The sequence below is a fragment of the Gorilla gorilla genome, chromosome 20 (assembly GCF_029281585.2).
Source record: "Gorilla gorilla gorilla isolate KB3781 chromosome 20, NHGRI_mGorGor1-v2.1_pri, whole genome shotgun sequence".
Lineage (NCBI taxonomy): Eukaryota > Metazoa > Chordata > Mammalia > Primates > Hominidae > Gorilla > Gorilla gorilla.
In genome coordinates, this window is record NC_073244.2 from 64,696,463 (window position 1) to 64,711,775 (window position 15,313).

A 15,313-nucleotide genomic window follows, 5' to 3' on the forward strand; every position below is an offset into this window, starting at 1 on the left:
CATTATTCTTTTCCATGTGGATATCCAGATAGTTGTCCTAGCACATTTATGGAAGAGATCTATTACTTTCTTGTATTATTATTATTATTATTATTATTATTGAGACAGAGTATTTCTCTGTTGCCCAGGCTGGAGTGCAGTGGCGAGATCTCGACTAAATGCATCCTCTGCCTCCTGGGTTCAAGCGATTCTCCTGCCTCAGCCTTGGGAGCAGCTGGCATTACAGGCGTGCGCCACCACGCCAGGCTAATTTTTGTATTTTTGGTAGAGATGGGGTTGACCATGTTGACCAGGCCGGTATCGGACTCCTCACTCCAAGTTATTTGCCTGCCTCAGCCTCCTAAAGTGCTGGGGTTATGGCGTGAGCCAACATGCCTGGCTAATTTTTTGTATTTTTAGTAGAGATGCGATTTCATCGAGTTAGCCAGGACGGTCTCTCTCCTGACCTTGTGATCCCCCCGCGTTGGCCTCCCAAAGTGCTGGGATTACAGGCATGAGCCACCGCGCCTGGACAGAAATATTCTTTTTTTTTTTTTTTTTTTGAGACGGAGTCTCACTCTGTCGCCCAGGCTGGAGTGCAGTGGCGCGATCTCGACTCACTGCAAGCTCCGCCTCCCGGGTTCACGCCATTCTCCTGCCTCAGCCTCCCGAGTAGCTGGGACCACAGGCTCCCGCTACCAAGCCTGGCTAATTTTTTGGGGGTTTTTTTTTGTATTTTTTTTAATAGAGACGGGGTTTCACCATGTTGGCCAGGATGGTCTCGATCTCTAGACCTCGTGATCCACCCGCCTCCGCCTCCCAAACTGCTGAGATTACAGGCGTGAGCCACCGTGCCATGCCGCAGAAATATTCTTTGCTTCGCTTTTTAAATGTTGACAAAATATAATTGAAAACTAAAAAGTCTTCTCCCAAATGAGAAATCATCTCCACGACGATAACAGAGAAAGAAATAAAAACCATTTTATTAATAAATAAACCTTAGACCAGAATGCGATGGGAAATAGAGGCAAACAGCTAAAAGATTGAAAAGAGAGAAAGAAACTTCACTGTTCTATGCAACCCATTAAGGACATATTTTCAAGATAAACACTAATCAGTCCTCAAGGAAGAGGACTTGAAAAGCCCTTGGTCACACATAGTTCATCCTGGCTCTACTTGGTAATGGAGGTGACCATCTGTGTCAGCTAACTAGCGTCATCCTGAGGGAGGGGAAGAAACCGTAACCCATGTCTTTTTGGCAAGTGTGAGTTTTACAACATGGCGACAGGTGCCCTCTCTGGTGAGGCTCCTACCATACGACAGAAACTGATGTCAGCAGTAAATAATAAAATTTAAAGTATATGATTAAGTACAGAGTTAATGTGAACACAGAGCTTGAAGAAAGCCACCTGGAAACATCAACTCCATATAAATGGGATCAGCGTTCCCAAGTAGAGACGTTAAGGTTTCACACACAGGGAAAGACAGAGAAGCTTTAGCAGAATCACCACGTTTTCCATTCAAGACCAGTGCATAGGCTGCAGCAATTTGACTGGTGATGGATTCATACTCTTCAAGGAAAGTTACTTTATCATTACATAAGAAGGGACAATACTCTGAGGAGGTCTTATCACTGGGGCTCTGTAGTCTTCCTAATTTTTTTATTGTTATTGTTATTTATTTAGTTATTTTGAGATGGAGTCTCGCTCTGTCGCCAGGCTGGAGTGCAGTGGTGAAATCTCGGCTCACTGCAACCTCCGACTCCCTGGTTAAAGTAATTCTCGTGGCTCAGCCTCCCAAATAGATGGTACTACAGGCAAGCACCAACATGCCCAGCTAATTTTTGTATTTTTTTAGGGCCGGGATTTCACCATGTTGGCCAGTATAATCTCTATCTCTTGACCTCGTGATCTGCCAGAATCAGTCTCCCAAAGTGCTGGGATGACAGGCATGACCCACTGTTCACGGCCAGTTTTCCAAATTATTTACAGAAAAACTCCTAGAAGTTGCGCCTGCATTCCTCTGAACTCAGGTTGCATGACCACATTCCTCTCAAGGCTCAGAATTATTTAAAAGTCCCTAGCTTTAAATTGGAGTCACTTGATATTTGAATTACTTAATTTCCTACTGAGACACAAGTGTTTGCCTTTCAGAGAGAGCTCCCAAGTCCTTCGGAAATACATTCCTGGGTCATTAAGCTAAAAAACGGTTTAGTTAGTTTCTAAAAAAATTCCATTTCTGTCCGAGCGCGGTGGCTCACGCCTGTAATCCCAGCACTTTAGTAGGCAGAGGCGGGCGGATCGCCTGAGGTCGTAGTTTGGGGCCAGCCTGACCAACATGGAAAAAACCCTTCTGTACTAAAAATATGAAATTAACTGGGCGTGGTGGCACATGCCTGCAATCCCAGCTACTCGGGAGTCTGAGGCAGGAGAATCTCTTGAACCTGGGAGACGGAGGATGCAGCGAGTGAAGATCACGCCATTCCACTCCAGCGTGGGCTACAAGAGCGAAACTCCATCTCAAAAAAAACACTGTTTCAGAAGACAGAGAAAATTCATTTACACATTTTCTAAATAAATGTCCTAAGAAAAGAGACTACAGGAAAGAAAATCTCTTACTTTATTTTTGAAGGAGGAATTATGCCTCTCACTTATTTGCTTGTTTGTTTGAGACAGGGTCCAGCTCTGTCATCCAGGTTAGAGTGTGCTAGTGAGATCAGGGATCAGTGCAGGGTCCAACTCCCTGGCTCAAGTGATGTTTCAATCTCAGTGCCCGAAGCCGCTGAGAACATAGGTGTGCACCACCACACCTGGCTGAGCTTTTTTATTTTTAGTAGAGACGAGGTCTCACTATGTTGCTCAGGCTGATCACACACTCCTGGGCTCAAGCAATCCTCCGGCCTTGGCCTCTGAAAGTGCTGGGATGACAGGTGTGACCCACCGCTCGGAGTTCTGGCTTTATTTCCATGAAATAAGAAATTTTCCTCCACCTCCTGTGTATAATAGGCAGTTTTATATGTCACCTTTCTACTTTCATTATCCGCTCAAACAACCCAGGACCTTGCTTAGTTTACTAAGCCATTCTAATTGTCAGTCCCCTTTGTAAGCAGCGCCCCACTCCACCCCTTTACCGAGGTACCTGCCCCTGTACTCCATCCTGTCCCAGCCTGAGGGGAGCTTGCCCCGCCTGCAGGACGCGCGACTCCACCTGCTCAAAAAAGGCACTTTGCCTTAAAACCATTTTCAACTTCGGAGAAAAAACGATTCAGCATTCAGTACAAAATGGCCCACTACCAAATGTTTTACCTTCGATTGTTTGAAATGTTAACTTAAAACGGGCAGGAAGCCTCCCTGTGATATTAGGGGTAATATGACGGCACATCAGAAACAATCCACCAATCAGAACCCGGGGGATCGAGTGCTGGAGATCAAGAGGATGACAGCAGGCCACATCATGGACCCAGCTGAGGAAAGAGCCCCGACGCATCGCTGCCAGGCCCCGCCCTTAAGAACAACACCCCATTTCAGGCCCCGCCCCCAAGACCAGGATAAACCTCTGGCCCCCCAGCACCGACCCGCTGTCCAGCCTGGCCTCCAGGCAGCCTCCTCCCTCTTGACTCACCCCGGGCCCCGCCCCCACCTTCTAACCAGGCCCCGCCCCCAAATTGTGGCTTCAAATGCATTACTAAATCAGATACAAAATATCTCCCCTTATTGGTCTCTTTTTCAGAATTTACCGGTTATCTGTGCACATTAACATATATATTTCACATGTTGTTTCTCTGATCTGGTCCACAAAGAGCTGACATCCAGATGTGGCCCCTGAACCATCCAGGCTGCCCAGCAGCACTGACACCATGGTGCCCACACCCCGTGTCCATCCATGTCTGGGTGTGAGCCCCTCCCAGGACCATGCCCAGTGGAGCTTCTTAAGAAGCTCTTGTCACTGGGTCACAGGAGATGGAATCTCAGAGCAGATGAGAGGAACTGAGAAAAGGCATGGGTGAGTGCGAGTGAGCCTGTCAGGCAGGACGCTTCAGACTCAGAAAAGACTGGCTACTACAATACCTGGCATTTCAGAAAGGAAAGAGACAGATTAATCCACCGAGGAGTATCACTTCACTTGAGGAAGAGCCAGCCCTGGCTCCTTTCCTTTCCTCTTCTGAGCTGCTTCCTCATGTAACATTAGTCTTTAGAATAATCGATCCTGAATGTGAAAAATGAAAGGGGCCTGCCACTCCACACCTGTGGATATTTCTCGTCAGGTGGAGACGAGAGACTGAGAAAACAAATAAGACACAAAGACAAAGTATAGAGAAAGAACAGTGGGCCCAAAGGACAGGCACACTCAGCATGCGAAGACTCGCACCGGCGCTGGTCTCTGAGTTCCCTCAGTATTTATTGATGACTATTTTTACTGTCTTGGCAAGGGGAGTGCGGCAGGGCAACAGGGTGATGGTGGGGAGAAGGTCAGCAGGGAAACGTGAGCAAAGGAATCTGTATCATGAATAAGCTTAAGGAAATGTACTGTGCCTGGATTGTAGGGAAAAGAAAGAGAGATCAGATTGATACTGTGTCTATGTAGAAAAGAGAACTCGATTTTGATCTGTACTAAGAAAAATTGTTTCTGCTTTGAGATGCTGTTAACCTGTAACTTTAGCTCCAACCCTGTGCTCACAGAAACATGTGCTGTATTGAATCAAGGTTTAATGGATTTAGGGCTGTGCAGGATGTGCCTTGATTTGTTTTGTTTTTCGGAGGTGGAGTCTCATTTTGTCGTGCTGGCTGCAGTGCAGTGGCATGATCTCGGCTCACTGCAACCTCTGCCACCTGGGTCAAGCGATTCTCCTGCCTCAGCCTCCCGAGTAGCCGGGATTACAGGCACCGGCCACTACGCCCGGTTAATTTTTGTATTTTTAGTAGAGATGGGTTTTCAACATGTTGGTCAGGCTGGTCTCGAACTCCTGACCTTGTGATCCACCCGCCTCGGCCTCCCAAAGTGCTGGGATTACAGGCGTGAGCCACCATGCCCAGCCAGGATATGCCTTGTTAACCATGTTTGCAGGTAGTATGCTTGGTAAAAGTCATCGCCATTCGCCATTCTCAATTAACCAGGGAGAAAATGCACTGTGGAAAGCCGCAGGGACCTCTGCCCAAGAAACCCTGGGTTTTGTCCAAGGTTTCCACCCACTGAGACAGCCTGAGATACGGCCTCATGGGATAGGAAAGACCTTACCATCCGCCAGCCCAACACCCATAAAGGGTCTGTGCTGAGGAGGAGTAGTGAAAGAGGAAGGCCTCTTTGCAGTTGAGATAAGAGGAAGGCTTCTGTCTCCTGCTCATCCCTGGGAATGGAATGTCTCAGTATAAAGCCGACCATTCCCATTAGTTCTATTCTGAGATAGGAGAAAACCACCCTGTGGGCAGGGGTGAGATATGCGGGCAGCAATACTGCTCTGTTACTCTTTCCTACACGGAGATGTTTGGATGAAGAGAAACATAAATCTAGCCTATGTGAACATCGGGGCACAGTTCCTTTCCTCGAACTTATTCATGATACAGATTCCTTTGCTCACATGTTTCCCTGCTGACCTTCTCCCCACCTGTTGCCCTGCTACACTCCCCTCACTAAGATAGTAAAAATAATGATCAATAAACACTGAGGAAACTCAGAGACTGTGCGGGTCCTCCGTATGCTGAGCGCTGGTCCCCTGGGCCCACTGTACTTTCTCTATACTTTGTCTCTGTGTCTGATTTCTTTTCTCTGTCTCTCGTCCCACCTGATGAGAAATACTCACAGGTGTGGAGGGGCTGGCGCCCTTCACTGGATATGCACGTAGGCCAGATTTATGTTTCACTTTACACAAACATTTCAGTGTAGCAAAGAGTCACAAAGCAGTATTGCTGCCAGCATATCTCACCTCCAGCCACAGGGCAGTTTTCTCCTATCTCAGAATACAAAGAATGGTCAGCTTTACACCTAGACATTCCATTCCCAGGATGAGCAGGAGATAGATGCCTTCCTCTTATCTCAACTGCAAAGAGGCCTCCCTCTTTCACTACTCCTCCTCAGCACAGACCCTTCACTGGTGTTGGGCTGGGGGGTGTAAGGTCTTTCCTTTCCCACAAGACTATATCTCAGTCTGTCTCAGTGGGTGGAAACCTTGGACAATACCCAGGCTTACTTGGGCAGAGGTCCCTGTGGCTTTCCGCAGTGCATTGTGTCCCTGGTTAATAGAGAATGGAGAATGGCATGACTTTTACAAAGCATACTGCATGCAAAAATATTGTTAACAAGGCACACCATGCACAGCCCTAAATCCATTAAACCTTGATTCAATACAGCACATGTTTCCGTGAGCACAGGGTTGGGGCTAAAGTTACAGATTTATAGTATCTCAAAGCAGAACAGTTTTGCTTCGTACAGATCAAAATGGAGTTTCTTATGTCTTCCTTTTCTATATAGACACAGTAACAATCTGATCTCTCTTTCTTCTCCCCATAAAAAAAAATATGAGACTCCATGTTAGCAATGACTCATTCCCTTCCTGGGGCAAAAACCCACAGACAGGAGAGATCTCATCCGTAGAAAGATGGTCCTCTGCTTCCCACTGCACCAGAGATCATGCAGAGATAAGAAAGTCCCACAGGAAGACCTACAAGTGTATATTTGACCCAGGTCTTCAGATCTCACTCCCCTCCTAGAAAACACCCACAGACAAGGTAACGGGGGGGGGGGGGGGTGCTGGGCTGGATTGATCTCCCCTCAGGGCACAGACTCGTCCCTCATCCCTCATCAATCCCCATCTGGAGGACAGCCCCTCACCTCTCTGTGGATCACAGGCTGAGCTCAGCCCTCAGAAATGGAGGACTCAGAGCTTCGATGCTCAATGCTGCACACAGATGACAAGCACCTGCGCCACTGCAGGTATTACTGAGGGTGGGTTCCATCCCGTCAGAATAAGAATCCCTGCTAAAGCAGCACAAAAGCTCTATTTGCAAAATGCTCTGCACTCTAATGTGAAGGCAGGGTTGAGCTCCACTCAGACGGGGTGAGCCCAGCACAGCCCCAAGTTCTTGCTCCGCCCTCCCCTTGGGGCCTTGTGCTCACTAGGATCCAGACAGTGGATGACAAAGGCACAAAAGTAATCACACAGAACAGGCAAGATAGACCAGAGGTGGTGTGAGGGTTGGGCTGTGTGAAAGGAAAATAAATTTGGGGACCCCAAATCACTAAGTAAAAGGGAAAAGTCAAGCTAGGTACTGCTTAGAAAACCAGACTCGCCTTCTATTCAAAGTCACCGCTCTGCTCCCTGACATACATGCATATCTGAGTGCCTCCTTTGGCAACGCTAATCAGAAACTCAAAAGAAGGACCCGGCACAGTGTCTCAGGACTGTAATCCCAGCACTTTGGGAGGCCAAGGCAGGCAGATCACTTGGGGTGAAGGGTTCAAGACTAGCCCGGCCAACATGGTGAAACAACATCTCTACTAAAAATACCAAAGTTATCTGAGCGTGGTGGCATGCACCTGTAGTCCCAGCTACTTGGGAAGCTGAGGCAGGAGAATCACTTGAATGCAGGAGGCAGAGGTTGGAGTGAGCCAAGATCCTGCCATTGCACTCCAGCCTGGGCCACATAGCAAGACTTCATCTCAGAAAAAAAGAACCTCAAAAGATCGCAACCATTTGTGCCTCACTTATCTGTGACCTGGAAGCCCCCTCCCTGCTTCAAGTTCAAGTCTCCCTGGCTTTGTTTAAAGTTGTCCTGCCTTTCCAGACCAAACCAACGTACTTGTTACTATATTGACTGATGTCTCCCTAAAGTGTAGAAAATTAAGCTGTGCCCTGTCCACCTTGGGCACATGTCATCAGGAATTCCTGAGGCTGTGCCACGGGTGCGTCCTCAACCTTGGTGAAATAAACTTTCTAAATTAACTGAGATCTGTCTGAGAAGTCCTGGGCTCACAGCTGCAGTGTCACATGCGGATCTGCGTGAGATCACAAAGGTTTCCATACAGAAGGTGATACCAGAACAAACGCCTAGGGAAGAAATGATGCTTGTCACTTGCAGCTGAGGGGACAGAGAGTCCTAGGCAGAGGGACAGCTCAAGCGAAGGCCCTGAGACAGGAGCAATCTCAGCCCCAGGAAGGGGAGAGTGGCCCGTGTGGGCTGGAGCAGTGGAAGAAAGGAGGGCACAGGTAGATGAGGTCAGAGAGGTCCTGGGGGCACAGATCCATAGGGACAAGGTCTTCAAACATTTTTCTCCCACAACCCAAAAGAATATTGAAAGCCAACTCTGATCCCAGCTATTTGAGAGGCTGAGGCAGGAAAATCACTTGAACCCGGGAGGTGGAGGTTGCAGTGAGCCGAGATCGCACCACTGCACTCCAGCCTGGGCCACAGGGCGAGACTCAGTCTCAAAAACAAACAAACAAACAAACAAACTGAGCACTAACCTCTCGAGAAGAAAAGCCACACACTGTACTTTGCCAGTCATTTCAGGGGTCACTGTCACTGTGACTGAGCTTTTCCGATCTTATTCCTCACCTCTATGTTAAGTGGGGGCTCACTGAGGCTCACAACGGGAGACATTTCACCAAGTTATCCTGAGAAGCTCTGAGGTGAGTAGAAAAGAGATGTGGCTGATTCCCACGAGATGGCCTGGGAGGGCCAATAGGCTGCCTTGGTCTTCCTCCTCTGGAAAATTGCAAGATCAGACGGGAGTCGTGGCCCAGCTGGGTAATCCCAGCATTTTGGGAAGTTGAGGCAGGCAGGTCATTTGAGCCCAGAAGTTAGAGACCAACATGGGCAACATGGGAGTCTGGTTTAATAACTATATTTCCTACAACTAGCATATAAGGGGCTTTCCACAACTTTGCAAAGGAACTGTTAGACTGGAATTTAGGTCGACAGTATAAAATGGCTTACGATCTCTTGTTTCTATAGCTTGATTTCCAGACCAAATTTTAATGCGGTATGAGGCCACAGTAAGCCTCTATAATTTTGGATGTTCAGGACCAGAAACAGAACTTATTATCTTTGTTCTTGGAGTAGAGATTTTTTTTTCTCCCCATTCCCAAGGGTAGAAAGACTGCAATTTTTTGTGCTTATGTTTGTCTAAACTTTTTGTTAAGTCACTGTTAACAGCTGGACTCACTTCTGCACTTGGACACGACTGAGTTTGTCCTGTGCAATTGTAGTAGAATTGACCTCGAGGTGCCCAACCTATAATAGTTCCAAATTTATCATTTTGTAATATCACCGCACTATTGGCCACACATTCTTCCCAAACTAAAACTTTTGTGTCTTTTGATCCTTTGGGATTTTTTGGGGGTAAGGCTTTCCTTTAGGCCTAAATTTTAATGATCTTTGATAAGAAAAGTCCTGTAAATAATTTACCTGTGGCCTGAGTGACATTCCACTTACCGCGTGATAAGTGAATCTACTGATGGGACTGACAGTAGGTACTTCTACCAACCAATTTTTGACTGCAGGCATTAAACATCCTGGTGCTCTCCTGAGGCAAATAGGAGGATAACGATACCCAGTGGAAATATTTATCATCATTCCTTCTTCCTCAGGTTTGGCAGGGCAACGATCATCTGTGGGGCCAGGTACCCATACACTATTATTAACATATACTTCAATAGGATTATCCATCCATGAGGCTGCCCGAATTAAGGGTGGGAAAGGCACATAGGCCCAGTAGGTATAATTAGTTGCAGCTGCTCCTGCAGGCTTGGGGAGACTTACCACTGCTGATACAATCATCAAAGCTGCAAGCAGCATGTTCTCTGGAGTTTGTGTCACCTTTGTGTTCTCTAGGCTTTTTTAAGCTAACTGTGTGAGCTTTTAAGTTGTGCCCAAGTTGGCGGCTCCGCCTTCGTGGTGGATGGCAACTTTATCTGTTTTTTTGACATCACCATTTTGTTTATCTTGTGGGTCAATGGTGCTCGATTGCGGTGTTTCCGTCTCTGTGGAAGCGCTTTTCTTTTTTCTTTACATCTCTAATGGGTTTATTGTAGAACTTTAAATGTCTAGTGGGTATCTAAACAAGAAGCTGATTTTCTCCTGGTGAAACCCAAGCAAAACCTCTCCCCCATGTTACCACCTTCCCTATTTCTCATGTCTTATTTTTGTTGTCTTTTTATCAAATCAGTTTTCCTTCATGTGGGCTGTTCTTTTTACCAGTAAGATGTTGTTTTGCAGAGGTAGTAGTCTGATTTCTATAAATGTTTAAAATATTTAAAGTATAGAGTGCTAGATTAAGTTGCATCTGAGGAGTGGTACACTCCTTACTGTCTCCCCCTTCTCTTTAACTAATTGAGTTTTGAGTGTTCTATTAGTTTTTTTAACTATGGCCTGTCCTTGGGAATTATAGGGAATTCCTGTTGTGTGTGTAATTTTCTACTGATTTCAGAATTTTTGGAAAGCTTTACTATAGTATCCAGGCCCATTGTCAGTTTTAATTTTTTTTGGAACTCCCATGACAACAAAACAAGATAATAAATGTTTTTTAACATGGGAAGTACTTTCTCCTGTCTGGCAAGTTGCCCATATGAAATGTGAATAAGTACCAACTGTTACACGGACACATCATAATCTTTTAAATGAAGGTACATGTGTGACATCCATTTGCCATAATGCATTAGGACATAGACCTCTGGGATTAACTCCTGCCTCTTGAGTGGGCAGGTGTAGGACTTGACACTGGGTGCAATGTTGTACAATATCTTTTGCCTGTTTCCATGTGACATCGTTTGTTTTTTAATCCTGCTGCATTTACATGAGTCAAAGCATGAAGTTCTTGTGCTTTTATGAATGCAGATGGTACCAGTAAGTCAGCTTGTTTATTTGCTTTAGCTAAAGGCCCTGGTAAATTAGTGTGTGCTAAAATATGAGTAATATAAAATGGGAAAATTTTTTTTCAGTTTGTTGTAATAAACTGAACAGCTCGTTTAACTGATCATCTATGCTATATTTAATTAGAGCTATTTCAACATCCTTTGTAGCCTGCACTACATATGCAGAATCTGATACAATATTAATAGGTTGATCAAAGTCTTATAATACTGTAATGACTGCAACCAACTCTGCTCTTTGAGCTGATTGATATTGAGTTTTGATGACTCGCTGTTTTGGCCCTGTGAAAGCTGCTTTTCTATTGCTGGAACCATCAGTAAACACTGTCAGAGCATTTTCTAAAGGTTTATGTCTGGTAATTTTAGGTAAAATCCAAGTAGTCAATTTGAAAAACTGGAAGATTTTTGTTTTTGGGTAATGATTATCAATAATTCCCACAAAATTAGTAAGACCAATCTGCCATGCACCAGAATTGATAAGGGCTTGTCTAACCTGTTCCTTGTTTAAAGGAACAACTATTTTGTCTGGGTCATTTCCACACAATTTTATTATTTGTAATCTTGCCTGACCAATTAATGTAGCTATTTGATCCAAGTACAATGTAAAAGTCTTAATTGTACTGTGAGGAAGGAATGACCACTCCACAAGATCAGTATTTTGAACAATGATGTCTGTCAGAGAATGTGCAGTAGCAAAAATCAAAAGTTGGAGTGGGGCTAAGGGACCTATTCTATTTATTTGTGCTGACTGAATTTTTTTTTTACTAACTTAATTTTTTTTGTTGCCTCTGGGGTTAATATTCTTTTACTATTTAAGTCTGGGTCTCCTCTTAAGATAGAGAACAAATTTGACATGGCATAAGTAGGAATGCCTAGAGTTGGCTGAATGTAATTAATATCTCCTAGCAAGTTTTGAAAGTCATTTAATGTTTTTAATGTGTCTTTTCTTATTTCTATTTTTTGTGGCTTAATCTTTCTATTTTCTATCTGCATCTCTAAATAATGAAAAGAAGTAGAGGTTTGAATCTTATCAGACGCTATTGCCAGTCTTACATTGGCAACCTCTGCTTGCAGAAATGTGTAACAGTCAGTTAATTTGTCTCTTGTTTCTGCAGGACACAAAATATCATCAACATAATGAATGATATAACAGTCTGAAAACTTATCTCTAACTGGTTGAAGAGCTTGACCTACAAAAGTCTGACAAATAGTTGGACTATTAAGCATTCCCTGAGGTAACACTTTCCACTGAAACCTGGTGGCTGGTTCCTTATTATTTATGGCTGGTATAGTAAAGGCAAATTTTTCAAAATCTTTCTCCACCAGAAGAATGGTAAAAAAAAAATCCTTTAGATCAATTATAATTAAAGGCCAGTCTTTTGGGATCATGGCCAGAGAGGGCAACCCGGGTTGGAGAGGCCCCATGGGTTGAATTATGGCATTTACGGCTCTTAAGTCAGTTAACATACACCATCTGCCAGATTTTTTCTGAATTACAAACACAGGAGAATTCTAAGGAGAGAAAGTGGGTGAAACGTGTCCCTTTTTAAGTAGTTTTTTAACTATTTTATGTAGCGCCCCCAAATTTTCCTTAGGGAGCGGCCACTGTTTGACCCAGACAGGATGCTGCAAGGCGAGTCTGAATTGCTCCTTCACCATAGTGAACTGTAAGTTGGGCAATAATGGGCACAGCGAGCCAAGCTGCAGTGAGCCTAGTTTCAGGCTCCCTCCCCCAGCACTCACTCGGCTGAGGAGGAGGTGGCCATCGTGGTTTTAGCCCCTATGGCCCCGATGGTTCTGGACCTTTTTCTTTTAACTTCAATGTTTCAGAATATATTACCTCCTGTAATTGATTGTAGTCAACATTTTGCTTTGACCGACGCATTACAGACTCTGCTACATATTTACAATGTGAACTTTCCGTTCCTTTCTGGGATTCTGTCTGTCTCTTCTTCACAATCCATTACATAGCTTTTAGGGCTATCAGAAACTGAAACGCTGTCTTCTCCTGTTTGAAACGGTTTTAAAGCTGCTTTAATAATGGCCCAATCATTCCATACCATAAGTGGGATGATTTTACCCTCCCTACTTACCTGTTTTAATTCTTTGCCAATTTTTTCCCAATCTTTTAGATCTAAAGTTCCCTGTTCTGGAAACCATGGGCAGAATTGTTCTATTGTTTGAAATAGCTTGATTAGATTTTCTGTAGAGACTCTAACTCCCCCTTTTCTTCAAAGAATTTTAATAAAGCTGAGATAAGAGGCATATTTACTTTTAGCTTGTCCCATTGTTACCCTGGCTTTTTTCGAGCCCACGAGCTTACCGCAAGGCTGACCGTAGAAGTACTTGGGAATCTCTCGTTGACTTGTCCTCAATGACCATGCTCAAGCATACGTTTACCCTAGAGAAAAGCCCCACATTAGACACCAGGTGAAGGTGGCCAGCCCCTCTACACCTGTGAGTCTTTTTTGTCAGGTGGGATGAGAGACTGAGAAAAGAAATAAGACACAGAGACAAAGTATAGAGAAAGAACAGTGGGCCCAGAGGACTGGGGCTCAGCATATGGAGGTCCCGCACCGGCACTGGTCTCTGAGTTTCCTCACTATCTATTGATCATTATCTCTACCATCCCAGAGAGGGAGATGTGGCAGGACAATAGGGTAATAGTGGGGAGAGGGTCAGCAGGAAAACATGTGAACAAAGATCTCTGTGTTGTGAATAAGTTTAAGGAAAGGTGCTGTGTTTTGATGTGTACATACACAAACATTTCAGTGCATTAAACGGTAGTATTGCTGCCAGCATGTTTTACCTCTAGCCCTAAGGTGGTTTTCTCTTATCTCAGTAAACAGAATATACAATCGGGTTTTACACCAAGACATTTTATTTTTAGGGAGGAGCAGGAGACAGATGCCTTCCTCTTATCTTAACTGCAGAGGCCTTCCTCTTTTATTAATCCTCTTCAACACAGACCATTTATGGGAGTCAGGCTGGGGGACAGTCAGGTCTTTCGCTTCCCACGAGACAATATCTCAGGCTATCACATGGGGAGAAACCTTGGACAATACCTGGTTTTCTGAGGCAGAGGTCCCTGCGGCCTTCCGCAGTGTATTGTGTCCTTGGGTAGTTGAGATTAGAGAATGGGGATGACTTTTACCAAGCATACTGCCTTTAAGCACTTTTTAAACAAAGCACATCCTGCACAGCCCTAAATCCATTAAACCTTGAGTTGACACAGCACATGTCTCTGCAAGCACAGGGTTGGAGCTAGGGTTACAGATTCACAGCATCTCAAGACAGAAGAATTTCTATTAGTACAGAACAAAATGGAGTCTCTTATGTCTACTTCTTTCTACATAGACACAGTAACAGTCTGATCTCTCCTTCTTTTCCCCACACTTCTTATCTTTTCTACCATCTGACCATTTTGTTCAGATCTGCTGAACATAGTGTGACCGTAACACATAGACTGAGAGGTGCAATTCAAGCTAAATATCCCTTAGGGGACCAGTCAATAATGATTCCATAGGAATCATTGTGCGGCACCTCTGCCTGTTCTGCAATGCAATCTTGCTAAACAAATACGTTCATTTTTTCTAACTGGGTCCAATCCTGTTTACAAATAGGTTTTTGAGGGTTGTATGCATCAATTATAGGAGCAGATTTATTATGGTAAATACTGAGATCAGAAAGCATGTGTAACTGTGTCATACAGTGATTTACATCCAGGCATTATTACCAGCTAAGATTGATAAATATGCCTAATAAGTACAATTGTTCTCTGTGTCAGCCTTTGTTGAAGGAATACTCACAGAAATGGTGATCACTGCCATCACAGCTACCATTAAATTATTCATTGTGAGTGGTTGTCCTGCTTTCCTCAGGTTTTCTTCCTGGATCTGTGACAGCTTCTTGATCTGTCTCCAGGAGGGTGGCTGTATTCGATGGGTGTTGCTCGTGACAGTTGGGGTCCTCCTCAGCACCAGCCTTGACATGGCTGCAACCGGGGGGTCCTCAGGATCCTCCCGGAATCTCTTCCTTGGCATCTGGCCCATGACAAGATTTCAGGTGTCTTGATGGTATCCAAACTGACTGTTGATTTTGGCCTGGAGAAACACAAGCATAACCTCTACCCCAAGTTATTATTTTACCTATTTCCCAAATTTTTGTTATTGGATCTCTCTGCCAAATCATTGTTCTGCTTCTGTCTTTGCAGCTGGTTTCTGTAGATGCTGTTCAGCTGCTGATAACATCTGGCCTTTGGGCAGGCTCAAAAAATTTAAAGTTAATAATGCCAGATTCAGTTGCTTCTGTGGTGTTCCATATTCTCTGTCTCCCCCTTTCTGCTTTTGCAACTGCTGTTTTAGGGAGAGATTCATTCTTTCCACTATGGCTTGTCCTTGAGAATTGTATGGGATACCTGTAATGTGTTTAATATTCCTCATAGAGAAAAATGTAGCTAGAGCTTGGCTA

The 15,313-nt window shown here is 44.6% G+C and overlaps 1 pseudogene; it reads right to left on the reverse strand.

The window, feature by feature from the left end:
• Window positions 1-6,668: 6,668 nt before the first annotated feature.
• Window positions 6,669-13,225, reverse strand: LOC134757674 (endogenous retrovirus group K member 19 Env polyprotein-like; annotated as a pseudogene).
• Window positions 13,226-15,313: the final 2,088 nt, after the last annotated feature.